The 20,486-nt window shown below is 37.1% G+C and overlaps 1 protein-coding gene across 1 annotated transcript in view; it reads right to left on the reverse strand.

The window, feature by feature from the left end:
* Positions 1–12,523: 12,523 nt before the first annotated feature.
* Positions 12,524–20,486, reverse strand: part of FOXO3 (forkhead box O3) — a 136,196-nt gene continuing 128,233 nt past the window's right edge. Inside the window, exon 3 of the mRNA XM_070932819.1 lies at positions 12,524–18,791. The gene's annotated coding sequence lies outside the window, so the exon portion shown is untranslated. The remainder of the gene's footprint in view (positions 18,792–20,486) is intronic.

Below are 20,486 nucleotides of genomic sequence, written 5' to 3' on the forward strand. Positions count from 1 at the left end.
CTCTTGGCGGAAGGATGTTGCAAAAACTCCATTCCCATCCCACTCAAGGGAAAGGATACTACAAAATCCCCATTCCTTCCCCACTCTTGGCGGAAGGATGTTGCAAAAACTCCATTCCCATCCCACTCAAGGGGAAGGATACTACAAAATCCCCATTCCTTCCCCATTCTTGGGGGAAGGATGTTGCAAAAACTCCATTCCCATCCCACTCAAGGGCAAGGATACTGCAAAATTCCCATTCCCTCCCCACTCTGGGGCCAGCCAGAGGTGGTATTTGCCGGTTCTCCAAACTACTCAAAATTTTCACTACCGGTTCTCCAGAACCTGTCAGAACCTGCTGGATTTCATCCCTGGTCTTGAGAGTTTGAGGAAGGTATGTCCAGTGTCAGATATCTGGTGTGCTTGCATGTTGTGTTTGGGTATGTAGTGTGTCTCGTGACGTTTTTGACTCCAAACCTTCAGAAGGTAGAAATACCGCAAGAGGAAGAGATAATTAAGAAGATATTATATTGTGCAGAAATGGATAGACTTACATTGAAAATCAAACAGAAAGAAGACACAGGATATTATCAAACATGGAACTTCTTTTGCCAATGGTTGGAAAAAAGGAGTGGAGAGTAAGAAGGGAATTGGTATTGCTAAGCAATCTAAATACCCAGACAACACCATGTTTATTAAGCACTAAGAAATGTAATAAATAGGAAATTAATAAAATGTATTTAAAAAGAAGAAGAAGAAGGTAATCCTGATGGGATTGGCCTGGTGAAAAGGGATCCCTTCTTTCCTCTTTTGCAGAAGAGCCTGTGGGCCACGTGCGAGGAGTACTTGTTCTCCCAGCGAGTCCAAACACCGCAAAGACAAGCGGGCTCTTGGCAAGGCAGGTTTGGAACAGCAGATTTGCTGAGGAGGCACTATTTAAAAGATTACGGTGAAAAGAGAGCGAGAGCAAGGGAGGCGAGCAAGAGGAGGAGGGAAAATGAGGTTAAGAGCTTGGAGGATAACGTGAGAAATCTGGAATGAACAGAATGAAGACTTTTCAGCCCAGTTTGTCCTAACATCTACTGTGTAAAATAGTCACTAATTGGTGTAAGAATAGCCTTGGTTTATTTTTCTTTCCTTTTCTGGATATTTTCTTTTTCACATGCCCTGCCTGGCTGTTTTATTTACAATGTAAAGTTGTTAAGATTCTATTTGTCTATATTTACCACAACTTCTTTTTAAAAGATTCTGTGTACTCAAACAGGTTTAGTTTCATAGAGAGGAAATGTGTGCTTAGCCATACAGTATATCACCTAAGCACATATATGACCAAAAACAGATGCACACCCTGAGCAGAGCAAGCCAAGATTAATATGGACCATTCCAACACTGCATGGCAAAATCCTGGTAGGACAAAAAGAAGAAGCAATGAGCAACAATTACCACACTCCCTGCTTTTTCTGTTGTCTTCCCTTAAATCCCATTGTGAACAATAGATGGGAATTAATGTGGGCCAATCAGGAGCATCTAAATCAGGGCATTGGCGAAATGAGCTCATTTTCAGAAAAAAATCCAATTTGGCTCTGATGTAGCTATAAAGGATCCACTGCAAGACTGATGGGAGACCTGAATTCCAATAATGCTTCTTTTTTATTGGGGGGATAAATTTCTTCTTTAACGGTCCAGGATTCCATTAAATGGGACACTGTGGAGATTGAAGTAACTCTTGTTCTGTTGTTGCTCTCATGAGTAGGATAGAAAGCAGGATGAGATCAGACTTTTACAAAGATTCTGCAAATATAAAATTGACCCTAAACTCTAGGATAGAAGGAGATCATTTAATCTAACTGCTTGCCCTGTTGCACAGGAAACCATTCCTAAAACATGCCCAACAGACATTTAAATATCTCCAGTAACTCACCATCTCCTGAGGCAGCGTGTTCCATTGCTGATCATCTCTCACTCTTAGGAATGTTTTTCTTGTCTCCAACTGACATCTGAATCTTTGGGAATTATGCGGCATTGCAAGTGGTATTGATCTTCACTTTCAACAGCCTCCTAGACCAGGAGTCTCCAACCTTGGCAACTTTAAGCCTGGAGGACTTCAACTCCCAGAATTCCCCAGCCAGCTGGCTGGGGAATTCTGGGAGTTGAAGTCCTCCAGGCTTAAAGTTGCTAAGGTTGGAGACCCCTGTCCTAGACCATTTTCTATGGACTTCTGGACTATTATGTTTTGTTCACATGGTCTTCTTTCACTGGAAAAGCTTGTTTCCTTGCCAGAGGTATTGAAACAAACTTAGCTGCTTTGAACAAAAATAATTGTGTATAGGCTGGAGCACAAGAGCCTAACAACTATTCATCTTTCATACAACCACATTTTTACATTGGATTTTCAGGACTTACCAAACCACCAAACCACCAAACCACACTTTTAGCTTAATGTGTTGTCTGAATGCATTCCATATAGTTAGTTTCTCTTCAGTGTGTTGTGTAAAAACTAACCCCCCACACCCAATAGAGCTCTTCAAGCATGGCTCCATTAACATATGGATACATGTATAAACATAACCTCCTTCCCTTTGCACTATCAGAATCAGATCAATGTATGAGTGTACGGGAGAGGGGGCATAGGTACTTGTGGGGAGAATTGATTATACCCATGATCTGTCATCCTTGTACAATAATGAAATGATGTAATTAGCCTCAGTCATCTCATATGACACAACTGAGGCAAATTAGATGAACATATATGATATCATGATGTGCATGTCGTCACTTTGATGTCATGATGCTCTCTCATGGATGTGCATGGAAAGGAGCTCTTGGCCAACCTGGCTGGGGATGATGGGAATTCCAGACAACATATGAAGAACAGGGTAGGTTGAGACATGTACATTAATCAGTACTCTATTTTGATATAAAGAAATCAAGCACTTACCTGAATGAAGTCAGTGGTTCTGATTTTATTATTTAATTAGCAGAAGCCACATTAGCTTAAAGACTTCCATATTCTTTCTACTTGCAGGTTATGTTTATGGCTCATACCTGAGATTCAGTGTTGGTTAACCCATGTTGTTTCACTCAGCCTCAAGCATCATTTGGAGCACTTTCCATTTGATTTTTAGAGTTGGGCTGAGCTCATAAAGCCATAGAACTTAGACTTATATAGCACTCCACAGTGGCTTTACAGAACTCTCTGAGCAATTTACAAACTCAGCACATTGCTCCCAACAACTTGGGTCCTCACTTTACTGACTTCAGAAGGATGAAAGGCTGAGTCAACCTTGAGCCCTGTCAGGATCGAGCTTGTGGCTGTGGGAAGAGTTTGCCTACAATACTGCATTCTAACCACTGCACCACCATGGCTCCTTAGGATTAGTTGTGTGGTACTTGGTGTTTTTTCATTGAAAATACTACTGTACATAGATACCAAAATCTGGCTCTGGCAAAAAGAGTGGCTGTTCACAAGGTGGAAATTCAGTCAACTCAGAGAGCTTGTGATCATTGATTTCTGTTTGTAGTCAATAGCCAGTGTTTCTCTGGATAGACATGTCAGTTTGGTCAGCAAGCAAAATCACCTAGCTTCAAGACAAAATGGCTATTCAATATAGAAAGGGCAGGAAAATAAACACTAACATAATGACCACAGGTATACAAAGGGCTTGCATCTTCATGTTGAAAAAAGAGCACTCCAACCATTTGCAGAGGTCTTTCTTATCTGTGTATGTTGTGCCTTGGATGAGGGTGCAGCAGAATTGAATTACAAGAGACTTAACAAGCTATGGTTGAGTGTCTTTGACTTTCTTGTCAATGGGGCAGACATTAATGCTGTTGTCATACTCATGGATGTGTCCTACTGAGAGCCAGTTCACCAATGACTACCATGCTTCCCACTTATTCACAAAGGTAAGATAGTTTATTGTCATCAAATCACCAAGTCATTTTTTTAAACTTTTACCAGAAAATAGGCACAAATTATTGTCAGATCTGAAATCACTGAAGCCCAAGGTCTTTGCCTAAAACATCTCAAGTGTTTCTTGCTGACCATTTTTTGTGAAAGGATAGGCAATTCTTTATTTCATTAATTCTCACACCACTGCCAATTGAATGTGTAACTTCTTTATCACAGCTCTGTGCCCTGGTTTCCTTCATGATATGAAATGTTTGAAGGTGACGTCTAGATTATGGTGCTCTCCTCACATCTGTATGAACTTTGTCAGTTCACAGGATAGACAGCTGAAGATACATGTTGTGGGAGAACCTGTCAGGGCAGTTGCATTTTCTCTTTACTGGGGTTAATTCATTTTGCTGCTGACGTTGCCTGGGCTTGGTTTGATCAATATAAAACATGCAGAAGTGTGCTCTAGTGTTTCCTGTCTTCACATGCCCATCAAGGTGAGTTATTAATGACAAAATTAATAAGCAAATGGAAGAAGGTCAAACCAAACTATTTTGGAAGGAATTAATCTTGATCCTCAGCAATTAGATTGACCTGGCTACATTTTTTAAAAAGCGATGCAGCCTAATCACTCCAAGTAGATCACAGGAATAATTATTCGTTTTTATGCACAGTATAGAAGACAAGAAAGTTTTGGATTATTTTCCCGTTTTTGCTTGAAACAATCAACACAGAATTTTAAGCTTGGACAATTGAGTTAATGAACTGGCTGAGTTAAAATATTTGGGCTGAGATATTTTTTGTCATTGACATCTCTGCGTAACAACCTGATTCACAAACCTAATTATACTGGAATGTCTAGATTTAAATCACATTAGTTCCATTGACGTAAATGGGTGTAAAACTGGCTTCTGTCCAAGCATTGTGGTATAACTAGTTTTTGTATTATAACCGGGATAATCTGAAATCAAAATATGCAGGCTTAAATTGCTTGTGGATTTAACTCTGGTCCTTATCCAAAATATACGTAACGAAATCATTTTTCAGAAATTTGTTGGCGGTTGAGAAGATTAAATCAGCTCCAAGACCCACATACTCTGTGTCGCAGCCTCCTTCTTCAAACATTACATGGCAATGAGGAAACACAGGGGGCTAAAAATGCACAAAAGATTAGCATTGTCACTTGCAGACAAGAGAAGTCAAAGTCCTCAAGTGAACTCATGAATCACTAAACCACAAGTCTGTAGCTGACGGAGTTCATCTTTAGAAAACCGAGGGGCCAACTTGCCATGAATGCTGACCTCTTGAGATGCCTCACAGGCAGACATACGTGATATTATTGGTTATCCCTCATGGAGAATCAAAAGATTAAGTACAAAACAATGGAGGAAATGGTTAAGGAACTTTGGCCCATGCTTGAAAGATGACCTGCACCAGAATTATATAAAGGTTTATGAAGGCTGAATGGAAATTTAATTCCCTTTACGCACTTGAAACAGAATATTTCTTGAACTGCAAAAAAACAGACACTGGGAGTGAGGTGAAAAATATGGTAAATTACTAACTTTTCAGCTGAAACAATTGAAAATCATACTACTAGTTATGACCAAGTAAAATATATAATGATTCTGATGCAATAAATGCATAGGCTTAACAGTGTAACACAAAGTCAAAGGTAACTGGGGAAGAAATTAATACATCGGTATATAATCTTGCTGTTCCTAAAATTAGGCATGATCAAGCTCTACTGATGTATCATCATGTCTTTGAATTAAAACAATGTAACATCTATGAAAACAGGAGACGCTCACAGTCTGGATGGTTATGTCACTGAGTATGATGTGACATGTTGAATGTGACATGTTGAACTGATGGTTATATCACATAATATTGGAAGAAGGAGGCCTCAACACAGAGTTTATGGATCTTGAAACTGATTTAATCTTCACAACTGCTAGCAAAATTCTGAAAAAAAATATTTTGTTGCATGTAATTTGGATAAGGACCAGATTTAAGTCCACAATGTTTAATAGGTTAAATATTACATTGGAGATTTAGAACTGTCATCTTCATAATTCTTTTCCAACCTCCTTCAGTGACGCTTATATAATTGTGATTTTGAAGACTGGTAATAACCCTGCTGACTATGCAAGCTACCATTCAATTTCTTTATTATATGTACATTGGTGCAACGTAATTGATGTCCCTGTTATGTAGATTACAGATATTATCCCTTCTGCATAATCTCATTCTATAAAAGATTACAAACATCTGATATTGTTAGATTACAATGTGACACTTTGCATATACATGTTAAAAAAATAGGAATTCACTAGTGATTTTGGATGCAGAAAAAGCCTTTGATATAGTACAATAAAATGTGGATTTTGATTTTATTTATTTTGATATATATGTGGATTTCCTCCTTTTTATTAATTGGTGGCACTCTATTCCTTTTGCTATAATAATTATAAATATAATTATCTTTCCTTCTCTTAAGATATTTTGTGGAACTAGTCAAGGATATCCTGCTATTTTTTATTATTAATTTGATATGGAAAACATTGATTTACGTTTCAAATATCAGAAAATATTTCAGAAATGTAAAACTGGAGTTTAACAGAAATATTATTTGTTAAACATAGACTATGTGTTTTGATAATTAAGTATTGATATTATACAACAGTTTCATAATTTATTGGGTTATTATAGTAACTGGGGTAGGCCAAATTATAAACCCAAGCCTGTGGTCTTAAATATTGCTATTAAATTTATAGTAATTGGGGATTCAGTTGTTGTTGCTTGGATTATTTTAATTATCTGAGAAAAGTAATTCCAGGGCATTTTTCCTCATTTTTGAATGTAAATACATAAACTTTTAAATTTCAGATTAAAATGGACATAAATATCGTATTTTTCAGAATATAAGACACACCAGAGTATAAGATGCACCTTAGCTTTTGGGCAGGAAAATAAGACAAAAGCTGATTGGTGAGTGGATCGGCCTCCCAGAATACCCCCAATCAGCTGTCTCCAGAGGTGAATTTTAGCAACAGGTTCCTTGGTTGTGAGCATTGTGCCTTGCTTTTTTTTCTGCCTCTGAAAGCCTTCAAAACAGAGCTTCAGAAAAAAAAGGCTTTTTTTCTGAAGCTTCCTTCAGTCCTTTATTCTGAAGGACTATCTGTACTCTGTTCAATCTCCTTTCTTTGTTATTGGTATGTAGATTAACCTCTTCCGATCTGATGGTATTGTGTCATTCTCCAGATTTGTTAACATAGCTTGCTTAGAACCTTTACTGATTCTTCTTTTGTTGCTTGCCATATTATTTTAGATAAAAGCCTTTCAGAGGTTTTTTTTCTGAAGCTTCGTTTCTGAGGCTTCTTTCAGCCTCTGAAATCTCCGTTTGTGAGGCTGGGTGGGGCTACATTCGGAGTATAAAACGCACCCAGATTTTCACCCTCTTTTTGGGATGGAAAGGGTGTGTTTTATACTCTGAAAAATACAGTAGATGGTTAAAAATCCCACTGAGTTTATAGGGAGCCATAAATGTTATTAATATGAATATAACTGTAGTATTGCAGGATTGGTATGCTTAGGCTAATAACATTAACTCATTTTATGCAGATTGGTAAAATATTAGGATTTTTCGGGAAGTCTACAGTAGCACATTATTTACAGAATGGTTGCTTGAATGTTATAAGTCTAAGAGGAACTTTTACATTCAGCTTAAAAACTGCAGGTGGGCCTTTTTATTAAACAGAAAAGTCAAGTAGAGGTATTAATATTTTAGTCATCTTATTCCCAATCGACTTTTTTATACCATCCGAATTATTGCAAGAGGAACTTGGATTGCATAAAATTGCAAAATGACAGGATATTTAATTAGAATATTTCTTCCTTTCACAATTTGATCAAATGCAGCAACAATCTTTGGAACTCCTGAATTACTATCAACATTAAAATGTGCTTTGGATTATTCCAAACATTTCAAAACAAACCGTAAGAGTATTGCTAAGGTGAACATTTGTTATTTGCAAGAATTTGGAATAAAGAATGATGCTTTCCCATATTAACAAATCAATGGTGAAAGGTTTTAATATTTTCTTATTGTGGTTTGTGCCTTATAATTTTAAGATGGGATTGACTCAATAAAAGATGATTTCTCATGTTTTCTAGACATCTCACGAAATGTTTGAAAGGAGTGGCTGTCAACTTTATTCTGCTGGAAGCAGGGGTGAGTTTCACTTACCTTTGCTACCAGTTCGCTTCGCACTTGCTTGCATGCACCACTTCTGCACATGTGCAGAAGCTTCTGCGCATGCACATATCGTATTTGATGACGTCCAGGCGGATGGGTGGAGCCTCCTGCTGCCGCTGCTACTGGTTCGCCCGAACCGGGGCGAACCAGTAACAACCCACCACTGCCTGGAAGGGAATACAAATTCCACATGGGCTGGTCTCACTATTTCCTCATTGTAGTGTAATATTCACATATTTCTTAATACAACGTTTCAAAGATAAGCACTGTTAAAAATTGTAAATGTATTTTTGAATTAGATAACCAGCATTCACAATATGTAGAATGAAGGATTTATCCAGCAGGAGGGGCAGAAAGAAAGATTTCTTTTCTGCATTGGAAAGATACCACAGCCCAAAATTTATAGATTTGAATGTTTGCTCTTGGCTTATTGATGGGCTTTCTATTGATGTCATTGAAAGATGGAGCATTATTATTTTGTGGGTTCAAGTTTTGGTGATGTGTTAAAAATTGCCCAAATGATTTCCTTTGTGTAATTTGTTCCCAGTTTTGTCTTTTTTCCTTCCTTCCTTCCTTCCTTCCTTCCTTCCTTCCTTCCTTCCTTCCTCCCTCCCTCCCTCCCTCCCTCCCTCCCTCCCACATGAAAGTAATAAAACAAATTAAAACTATTTTATGTTATAAATTGAAGAGAAAACGTTTTTATTATTGTTGATGCTACCTCAAATACTCAAGTACATTTATTAAGTGGCAAATTAGATCCAATACAGTTTTATTAGATCAATGGGAAGAATTCTGCATGGATAGAAGTAACCTGTGTGACGTGGCAGACATGTGCTTATTATGAGATTCAGACATGCACTGGTAGGTAAACAAACCTGAGAAGAAATGGAAGTTATTTTTTTTTACTACCAAAGATGGTACGTTATTGGGTTCACCATCACAGCAGACAAGAAGACCTCACCCCTTTCTGTACATCTTTCCATCTTTCCTGAATCCACATTGTAGTTGACAGCGGTTATTTCATCTAGAATGGAGAACTTGTGTCACACAATATTACCTTAGATGTCATGTGAGGATTTTCCTTGGTAGAGAAGCAAAACTTTCATTATGGTCTGTGGTATTCTTATGAAGATTGACTGCTAGTCTGCACTGGGTCAGCTTGAATTAAGCATCAGTTTTTGCCACTGGAACAAGCCACACAAGCATATGCCTTCAACGAAGCAAAATCATATTTGGATTCTATCAGCTGGCCAAGGATGTCATAATGTGGCAGAATATATACCTATGCGAGTCTGTGGTTCTGATGTTACATTGACTGGATTCTGACATTTCTAGTTCAATCATGATATGTTGAATAAGCTACAATCAGATGATTTCTGCATGAAATCCTAAATCATCAGTTATGATTTACAAATCACAATTGGGCTCAAACAATTCATTGAGCTAGACTGAGCCAACTACAGTACCACACAATGTGTGACTGTTGTAAGTGTTGTTATATAAATGATTTATTTAAATAGGAATATTTTTATCACATGTTTAACTTGTCCATGCTTCATGTTATCCATCTGTAAAATGCTCAGATACTTGTAGACTTCATCTTGGTGGCTTCAGGTGGTTTGATTTTATCCTGCTTATTGCTACTGTAGCATATTTCTCCAGACCAAATTTCTTTGCTATATCTGTGCTAAGAATTCTTATTTGGTATTTGTCACTGGTATTTCCCAGGGACTGGATTTTGATTTCTGATTTTCTATAAAGCTTCAGATCATCCATTTAAAGCAAATGTGAGATTTTGTTAGCGTTTTTTGCTGTTTGGAAGGCAAGATTTGTTTTCTTTAAAATAGTTGAAAGTGGGGTCACGGCAATGACAAATAGTAAGGTAAATAATGAGTCACCCTGGAAGATGACACTTTTGCTTTTTTGGGCATTACTTTCAATATTGGTAGTTCTCTTTCTACTGGTAATCTTACATGGTGGCACAGTGGTTAGCGTGCAGGCTACTTCTACTGACTGCTGGCTGCCTGCAATTTGGCAGTTCAAATCTCACCAGGCTTAAGGTTAACTCAGCCTTCCATCCTTCCGAGGTGGGTAAACATGCCCCCAACAATCTGTAAACCGCTTAGAGAGGGCTGTAAATCACTGTGAAGCGGTATATAAGTCTAAGTACTATTGCTATATGTCATAATTTTCTCTTTTAATTCTTCTTGTCAGGGGCTCAGTTCACAGGTTGTTTCAGTGCTGGCATGTATTGGCTCTGTTATTACTACTTCCAAGTTATAATTTCTGTAGTTCATATCAGCTTTTTCTTTTATATTTGCAATTGTTATTTGAGTTTCTTCTACTATTGTTTCAAGGTCTTCCATTTTTACTATTTTTCACTATCATTTTGCTAATTTCACTATTTTTCTGAATGCCTTCCAGTTCTGCATCCCTGAATATTTTATTTCTGATAATGAATTTGAGTCTGGATAAATTCTTTTCCGATGTTCAAACATTTACTTCAAGCATCCACACTTCGTTGGACCCTATTGATAATAAGAGACCATAATGGCACAATTTTCAAACACAGCATAATTTTGTCTTTTCTGTGGTGGTTGTTCTTCCAGTAATCTTATAAGGGTAGACCCTGGTTGCCCAGCCACCGCACTGCCCATTGATTGAAGATGCTCAGGAACTCTTAACATCTGACATGATCCTTGTTGACCTATAGAGAATTGGTGACCACCAATTCTGTATAGGATTTTTTTGTTTTCTCATCGTATTAAATGGGTTGATGGATACACTTAATCTGGCTCTTCTGCTAAGACCTGTCTGGTTTGGGTGATCCTTTTGATAGAATACACTACCACCAGCAGAGCTCTCAACTTCTTCAGAACGTCACAACCTTCCCTCCACTATTAGTGCACAAGTGCTGGTAGATACCAGTCTATAGGCACAAATTTACAGAAGGTTCAGGTTAGCCTATTTTTTCCACTCTCTCTTTGGTTGGGGCAGCAGAGGGAGGAGAAGACAAGAAGGTCCCCTGCCTCTTTGAGAATATATGGAAGATAGAACACCCATGTGTTTCCATGTTGCTTTAGCATTTTCAGAACACTTTATACTTTTATTTACAGTTATGAGTAACAAGTTTGGAAGTTGAAATAATAATAATAATAATAATAATAATAATAATAATAATAATAACAACAACAACAACAACAACAACAACAACAACAACAACAACAACAACAACAACTAGATCAATGAAGCTGAAAATTGTAGAGAACTACAACACAGAAGAAGTAAGATTTGGATGGGGTCTCCCACTTCATGTTCTTAAATAATTATGGCCCGTTATTCAAATATGAATATGTTTGCCTAGCAACTTAGGGTACTGCAGGGTATTTTCAACTTTTCATTAGCCCTAATTTATTTTTTATTTTTTTTACAATTCCTTCAGCACCTTTGACTTTGATTACACAACCTCACATCCCTTAGGTCTCATCCAAAGCATCTTGAGAGAAGGTTGCTTAAAAAAATATGTGTGTGTTTTGAGCCATCTGGGTGTGAAGTTAGGTCAATGTCAATCATACCTCAAGGCCAGAAGTTACATGAGGACACAGCTTGATGGAAGACTACTGAAGCCATTTGAAGCATGTGAAAAGCTGATGCATGTGTAAAGTCCTGATGTGGTAAGGCTAAACGTTTCACTTACATTGTTTCAGTCTTCATTATTTTAAAATTATTATTAATTAATTAATTAATTGATTAATATTCATTATTTCATTATTTCAAAAGTAAACATTTTGAACTATAGAAATAGACTAAAGATCTACTTTCTATCTCCTAGAAAAGAAGCTCAATCATTTTGATACTTTTTGGGTTAAACATTGAAAGTAAACATCTTCGGGACTCTATTCAATGCCCCAATTCCATCAGATGAGATTCAGTGCATTTTTCCTAATTTCATTCATCCAAGTCTTCTAAGGAGTTTTTCAATTCTTACCTTATTCAAGGGGAAGGAGTCTATGAAATGGGAGAGTTATATAGATTATCATGGTACTTCAGCAAACCAAAGTGGGATTGGAATCCAAATCTAAATGAGTTCGGCTAAAAAGAAAAAATAAGAATATAAATGGAAAACAGTAGGTTATCCTCCTGCTTTCAACATGCAGGAAGTGTCAAATTGTAAGTAGTGAAAAGGTTAGTGCCTTCCACAGAGTTACCGTATCAGTCAGTGTGTTTGTTTTTCACTACACAGATTAAGCATGAGAATGATACTAATCTATAATAACAAATGATGCATTCTATCCAATAATTATTATTTCTCTCTCTTTCTCTCTCTCTCTCTGAAGAGATCTGATTTCCACAAACACAAACTAAATAAAAGACAAATGAGTCTATACTTTCAGCATAGAGATCCATTATGCTTTATTTACATGCATCACACTTTATTTTACAAATTAGATTACTGTTGAGAATGGAGTACACAAGGCAATATCTACTAACATCAAGTGGAGTTAAGCTCTGCACCACTATTTCATTTGCAAAAGGGAAAGATTTCCAAATCAAACTGACATCCAATTGTTATGTAGTAAGGTAGTATATTCACCTATGTCAGCATTTGGTTTCAGAAAAGCCTCCTCTAAGTTTATGACAGTGCCAGCTTTCAAATGAAAGTAGCTCATACAAAAAGTAAAAATTGTGTACCCCTGTAAAAGATGGCCATGTACTAAGGCAGTGATAGAATATATTCTTCAAAAGTATGTGGCTCAACAGTGAAAGAAATAATTCAGACAAGACAGTTTACAGATACTGTATACATGTTTTGTCCACTCATACAACTTTTTTTTAATTAAAAAAAGTTTCATACATGAAGCCAAAATGTACAATATATCCCGCATCTCTCCTGATAGCAAGTATCTGGTCCCCTTCCTTATCAGCTGGTATTTCTGATATACATCATGCAAAGAATGTAATGAACGGAGATTGATTGCCAAGAAGTTATGTTGTTTTCAAAAGCAACCTATTCCATTTTTTTTCCTTAAGATAGATATAATGGGCAGCAGGTTGCTTAACTTACAATTTAGAAAAAAAGTATTCCTGCAACAATAAAAACAGAGAAGATGCAATCTAAAAAGAGAATGGTATGAGCTATTCAGAAGGCAGCTAAAAAGAAATTGCTTGTATATCTGTGCCAACCCTTATCACAATTTTTAACGGGTTCATAATTCAAAAATTAGGGTGATGAGAGTTAGTTATTTAATTCTATTTTACAGGGATAGTCCCACTAATCAACCAACCGTCTTAGAATAATGGAGTCTAATTTATGTACATAAAAAGGAAACTCAAGAGTGTGATCTCATGTTTAAGTGCTTTATAGCACCAGAGTAGTCAGAAATATTCAGAAGTGAACCTTACGTATTAATTGATGGACAGTTGGGATGATATATGGTTTGCAAATTCAAATCATTTATGTGGAGCTTTGGGACTACTGCAGTATGAGGTTACAGGTTGACATTTGCCTTTTAAAAGATGGAGCCTCGTTGTAAAAAGTGTCCCAAGCAACTGATTAGCTTTCAGTGAATATGAAAGCATTTGGTTTGATGGCCGAATTTAAAATTTTGGGGTTTAAAACACATTTGTTTTAATTCTGCAATTCTGATGTACAAATCAGCACAGTGCAAATCAATATGTTTATTGGATGATTGGGGAATTCTGGAAGCTGTTGTTCCCCATACATCTAGAAGGTATGACGTAGGGGAACGTTGGTTGTTCCTTGAGCCTGGACTCCTCCCTTCCTTGCTCCTCTTTCCTGTACAAAGCGAAGGAGTGAAGCAGCTTTCACCTCATTGTTTGTAATGTTTTTATCCAATAACGATTTTCAATTTGGTGTGAAAAAATGATGTAGATATAAATGAATAAATGGGGATGTTCCACCTGATCCTAACTTTAAAAACTGATTTATTCCCACCATGTTTATGCAAACAAACAAGGACCAAATTCCGCAGACTTCTTGGATTTAAAAATGTGATGGTAAGCCATGATGTATTCCACACTGAATGTGAAAGCTTTTGTCTCCTGCACTGCTGGTCAAAAGGAAGGAATGTTCACAACAGCCCATCCCCATAATGCTAAGCCATAATTTAATGCAAACGGGCATAAACCTTTTTGGTCTGAGGGGCTGTCTGATGATTTTCTTCCTCTAATAAAAGCCTCATAATATGTGACATATTGCCATTTGACCTGTGGGCCATACACAGCCTCGAATCCTTGGTTTAGTATTATACCTGAACTAGACCAGTATCTGAGGATTTATTGGTTGCTTGCTTTTGTCTAGCACCTGACTCCTTTAGGCCAATAGAAACAGCATACTTATAACTAGGGAAGAAAATTGGGTTAAGTCACTGTATATTTTGTGGCCAGCCTACTGGCAAAAGATAATACAGAAAGCTTAAGGCTATAAGCAGCAGTCTATTGGCTAGCAAGTATCCTTGAGAACAAAAATTTGCCATTGGGTTCCCAGGTGGGGACAGTACCTCAAATGTGGAGTTATTTATATTGTGAGAGGCAGAGGTACAAACAATAGGAAAAGAAGCGACATAGAGCAAATTGATGGATTTCCATGCAGTTGCTTAAAGGTTCCCATGACTGAGAAAATAGTGCAGCATACCATGTTCCCTAGCTTGGTCTTCAACTCTAGAAAAATATTTACTTGCCAATCAGCCTAATCAAGAGCCTGTTAGTTCCAATGTTGTGAATCTAATTCAGAGGGAGGATGATGGTTTGAGAAATATTTCTATAGCCTCTGAGACACTTGTGGGTAAACCTGGATAGAATGAGGCTTACATTTGCCCATATTGACTCTAATAGCATCTGAATTTCAAATTACTGTGTTGTTTTTTTTTTCCAGAAAGGTGCAGTTTTATTGCTGTTGTCATCCCTGGGATGCTAGGATCTGAACTTATCCTGTTGAAGCCAATGTTATCAAAATGCCGGTAGTACCACAAACTTGGCTGAAGAGGTTTGTAATTTTGCTATTCCCCCCCCCGAAGGATTCTTTGTTACCATCATCATCAGTTTTAATATGTGCTTGGGATGCCCTGATTGTTCCCCAATCTCTCAAGGAACTATAAAAATTCAGGTCACAGCTGCCTTACATTACATTAAGCCAAGGATTTATATAGGTCAATATTATTTGCCATTGATGGGCCACATATTCCCAAGGATGCTTTAGGGCAGAACCTGGAACATGTTACATAAATGTCCGTGCACTATCACTTTGCTTCGGTTCTTCCCCCCTCCCCAATTTGCTTTTTATGATTGAAATAAAAATATTTAAACAAGTACAGATGCTAACTGAGCAGATGGCGGTTTTCCTATTGAAATCTATATGTGAGCATCCACCAATACAAGAGCACCATTAACTGCTTACTATTACAAACGTGCAATCTGATTAATGCATGCTTACTGTAATGTCATATTGGGTTTAATAGGACTTTAGTCTCAGGACAGTCTCAAAGCCTTACTGGTATTTATGATGAGTACTGAATTTGATTGAAATCAACATGATTTAAACCTGCATAAATTATGGCCAAGTTAAAAATATGGTACTTTGTTTTATGTCCATTAATCACCGGGGGGGGGATGACAAAAGAGCTGTGGCAATATCACAGAAAGATTGCATCTTATGTACTTGTGTCAGATGTTGAAATGCAAGTACATAATCATGGCATTTGTGTGATGATGTCACTGCATACTGGCTGTCATTTTGGTGTCATTGCATCCTGGTCACCTGATTAAAATTAAGAGCTGAGAAATGAAGAATCTATTCCTTTTTCTGCATCAGCTTCCTGATATATTGCATTTTCAAGTATTGAAAGGAAACCCAGTCAAAGTAGAGGAAACCATAAACTTTGTACAGTACCAGATTTTTTTTTATGCACAGAGTTTCTGTTGAGAAGACAAGACAGAAACTTGGAAATAAATTGTCCATCACCAAATACATTTCCATTTCAAAGAACAAAATAACAACAAACATCCCAAAATATCATCATTGGCTTAATTCACATATAATGATGTGCCAGATACTCATATTTAGTAAAGGCATGTGAGCACATTCTTAACTAGCTTTGGTAATAGGTACCTGTAACTGAGTCTCTCAAGATAAGTCAATACTTTTCTTAAGCCCCTGGAACAGATGACATTTTTATAAGGTATTCCTTTCAGGGAAGCCCTTTCCAATGTGAAGAATGAGCACACACATTGGTTCTATATAATTAAAGAAACATGATAAACTATGCCCTGCCATAGACAAATATACCACCTTAATTATTAAAAAAATAGTCTGTATTTATTTGGAAAATGATAAAAATCATTTAACTAGTCTGAAAGTGTATATTCTATGAGCTATTTAGAACCACAACAGCACAGAATTGTCATCATTTGAAGTTATGAACTGCATGGTGGACTTCATGTGTTGACCTAGAGAATAGCGCAGCACGAGGAGGAGGCAGCTACAGTACAAAACAAAACTTTCATCACACAAGGAGCTGTTATTTCACCAATATTACCTCAGAAGTTGGAAAAGAAGAGCAATACGGGGCCCACCGATGTATGTGTGTGTGTGAATGTGCTTGAATGCCTGCATGTGCACGCGCAGTGAAAGGTGGCAGCTGAGAGGAATCACACCACGCAGGTACATGATTCACGTGCTGGTGGAAACTCATGCACGGAAACTTTGGGTTAAAATGCTAGTCTGTTCTCTTAACAATCATGCATAATGATCTGTTTCTGTACATAATAAAATATATTTATATATTTATATGCATTCTGCTTTTATGCCAAAAAAAGTTCTTCATATATCACTTTGGAGAAATATGTATATGTTGTCCTAAGCCAAAGTGTCTTCACACCATTAAAAAAAAATTTAAAATTAAAACGTACCATCATGTTTTCCCCCTAATTCTTTCTTCCCTTCTTTGCCCCACCTTCACATGAAAAATACCAATAAAAAGTAATTAAACAGGACTTGCACAGCACCATAACTTTCAGTCATTATTACTATATAAATTTACAAAAAGAAATCCCTATAAGCAAAATATATAAAAACTACTTTGTTTTTCAATGGAATTTATCCAGTTACAATCTACGCTCCTATGAAAAGCTCTCGGTATGGATTTTCCCTCTCTGTGTCTCCTTCCTAACCACCTTTTTTCCAGTTTCCACCATGTATCACAAGAGGAAAAGAATAAGGAAGAGAAAGATGAATAAATGATTATGAATGAAATAAATCATCCAAGCCTTGGATATTACAGATACATAAAACTCCGTTCTCATGCAATATACTCATTTTTTTTCTTTTAGGTTTTGTGTTGTTATTATTAATAAGAGTAATAATTTGAAAGCAAGCCGTTGCCTTCTATGTAGTTATATTTGGCAAGTGGTAAACAATGCACCTCAGATTGGCCAATTGCTAAGCTAGAGGGACAAACAAAAAAGCAAAAATTTACTGCAGCATTTGGGCAAAACTGCTCACATAACCCTAGGCTAGATTTAGATAGAGTTATTGATTCTCCCCACAATGAAATGCCCTTTTCCCCTCACACCAACTGAACCTTGGTTAGGATGCAACATTAGTGGTGGCTAATTTTGTGAGGTAAAATCCACCCTCTCTTGGTACCAAAAATAAAAAGAAAGACGTACAAGATTAGGAAAATATTTGGTTGGAGAGTTGTAGGGACTGGTTGAGAACTAATGAGTTAGCTAGCCAATCCCCACATAAAAACACCAAAGCAAATACAAACGTTAAGTTATCTTTCAAACTAACTCTTGAATTCAACTGATTGGTTGTACTCTAATGATTGCAGGAGTCCACAAAGAGTTCAGTGGCATCTTAAAGAGCAACGTTTCACCATACCCTCTATCATTGCATACCTGGAATGCTATCCTGAAGATAGAAACAAAATGCAGAGGGCATTGGTGCTTCTTGCATTGCATTTCTCTCTCCCCTTACTGTTTGCCATTCCTCGCTGTCCCTTACCATCTTATCCTAGAACCCGATCCATGTCATATACCCAATTTACTAAGTCTTTAAAGTGCCACCATACTCGTCACTTATGTTGCTGCAACAGTTTAACACAGCTGGAAACTGTATTGGTATTCAAGTGCTGTTGGTAATTCAAGCCTATTGTTGTGTATTTAATTTTCATGAGGAATTGGCACATTAGAAGGGGGCAAGTAAAGGATTACACAGAGAGGGAAAAAAAAGGATCCCTCACACCTTAAGAAGGATGGGCTGGGGGGGAAACCCTGAAGAACGAAAACCAACCTAAAAGCATCCTGCAACCCATCACCATTTTGGAACACCATATACTGATTGACAAGCACACTACTGTAAAGGCTACACAGTGTTCTGAAACAGAATGGTGGCTGAACCAACATATCCTCAAGTTGGTGGTGGATCACCCTACAGTAAGAAAAATTTGCATACTTCAAAATGAGTTCAGTTCCAGATAAGTCAGTTCTTTCCTCAAGTTCTGGGGCTCGCTAACAGTCTGTTTCATTAGGAAAAGAATGCAGGGTTCACAAATGCTGTAAACGATATCCCTGTCTTTGCTGACAGTTGATTTTGGCAAGGATTTTTTTCTTTAGGATTCATATTGGATGAAGGGCCTGGAAGGAAAAAAAAAAGAGAACAATATAACATTTCGTTAGTCATTACCCACAAACGGTTGAGGAAAGCAAATAATCCTAAACATGAACGTCCAGAAATTTTCAAATCATCTTGAGGAAACCTACATTTGTTATTTTGCAGATATCTTTGATACTGGTGTAAAAGCAGTGGCAATATATCAGCACAACCCAAGACTGATTATTATATCCTAGCTCTACGATTGTTGTTGTTGTTGTTTTTAATTAGGACATCATGGAAGAGTTCTACTACTAATAATGTTTTGGTTTGAAGGTTCCTAGTAAATGAACAGAGTTATGCAAACTGTAATACGTAATATTCGTTATAAGCTATGCTTCTGGGAGCATAAGCATTTAATAAATAGCTTCAGACATTACACAATTATGTGCAGTTCTGTTTTTCACACTTCAACTGCCATAGCTATTCCTTCAATAAAAAGGGCACACCTTCAAGTATGACAACTTCTTTCAAATGCATCCTGTAAGAAATCTGGCAAACAAGATTGAAGAATAATAACAAATATTGCATATTGGTGTAGTCAAACTTCATTATTACATTTTTTCATTTTTTTTCTCTCTTACATTTTAAAACAATTCGTTATAAGACCAAATGTATGCATCAGAGAGAGGTGGCTTGGTTAACAAGAATTCTTTTTAGTATATGATAAATATTTATTCACCCATATAAATCAGTATGAGGATACATCTGTTACTTCTTATGTACCTTGAGTTATCCTAAAACTCAATTAGCCTCAATTCAATTTTGGGGAGAAATCTTTTGACATTTCAGCCCATTAATTTCTGCCTCATCGCACAGAACAAATCTCTCTCACCTTCTCCCTAGAATCCACCAACGTCATTTGACTTTCTGAGGTCCATTTGCTGTTTTCTTGGATCAAAAAGGTAGAGCAAAATTGATAGTTTTGATGCTCTCTGAATGCTGACTGGGAGAGATTCTAAGGAGTCCTACAAAATTTGTGACCCAAAGAATTCAGTTACCTGCTAAACTCCATTAGCTTGGGGATGGCTAAGAGAATGAGAAAATGAGAGGTAATTCTGGAGAAGGAAACTAAGGATTGGTTTTGGAAGGCAAAACCACTCCTTCTTCAACAGATCTCTCTCTATATAGATATATAATCTATGTTTATAACACATAGATTATGTATTATGATCAGCTTGCACCCCACCAGTTCTTATTTTTTTGACCAATGTAAAGCTGTTTTAAAAACAGCATGTTGAAAAACCATGCAATTAACAAAAACATTGAGGGTTACAACTGCCAGCCGGCCAATGAAGTGATACATTTTCTCTTCACTCCTAAAGAAAAGGAAGGGGGCCACAGGAAGGAAATCAGGTGCTATTTGAATGAACATGAATAATAGTGAAAAAGACTTCCTTGTCTCCAACTAGTTTTTGCCTGCTCTATCTGTTGTCCTCTGAATTGCTTGCTGTGAATAAGTTGGGAAATGAAATCATTTTTCAATAGCTGTTGCAAGAATCTCTGCATTTTTCCTCACTTATGAACACACTTCTGAATCTCATTCATCTGGCTGGGATATTACAGACACAATGTTATAGACAGAAAATTTGTATCTTCTCAGACTCAATGCTTCTCAGCAGCTTTAGTCCACAATGCGGCTACCTGATGAGTTTTAAAGGGATGTTCTGCAGTTTTCA

Source organism: Pituophis catenifer, unplaced genomic scaffold, assembly GCF_029215685.1.
Source record: "Pituophis catenifer annectens isolate HBS135680 unplaced genomic scaffold, rPitCat1.0.hap2 SCAF_1, whole genome shotgun sequence".
NCBI classification, from domain to species: Eukaryota; Metazoa; Chordata; class Lepidosauria; order Squamata; family Colubridae; genus Pituophis; species Pituophis catenifer.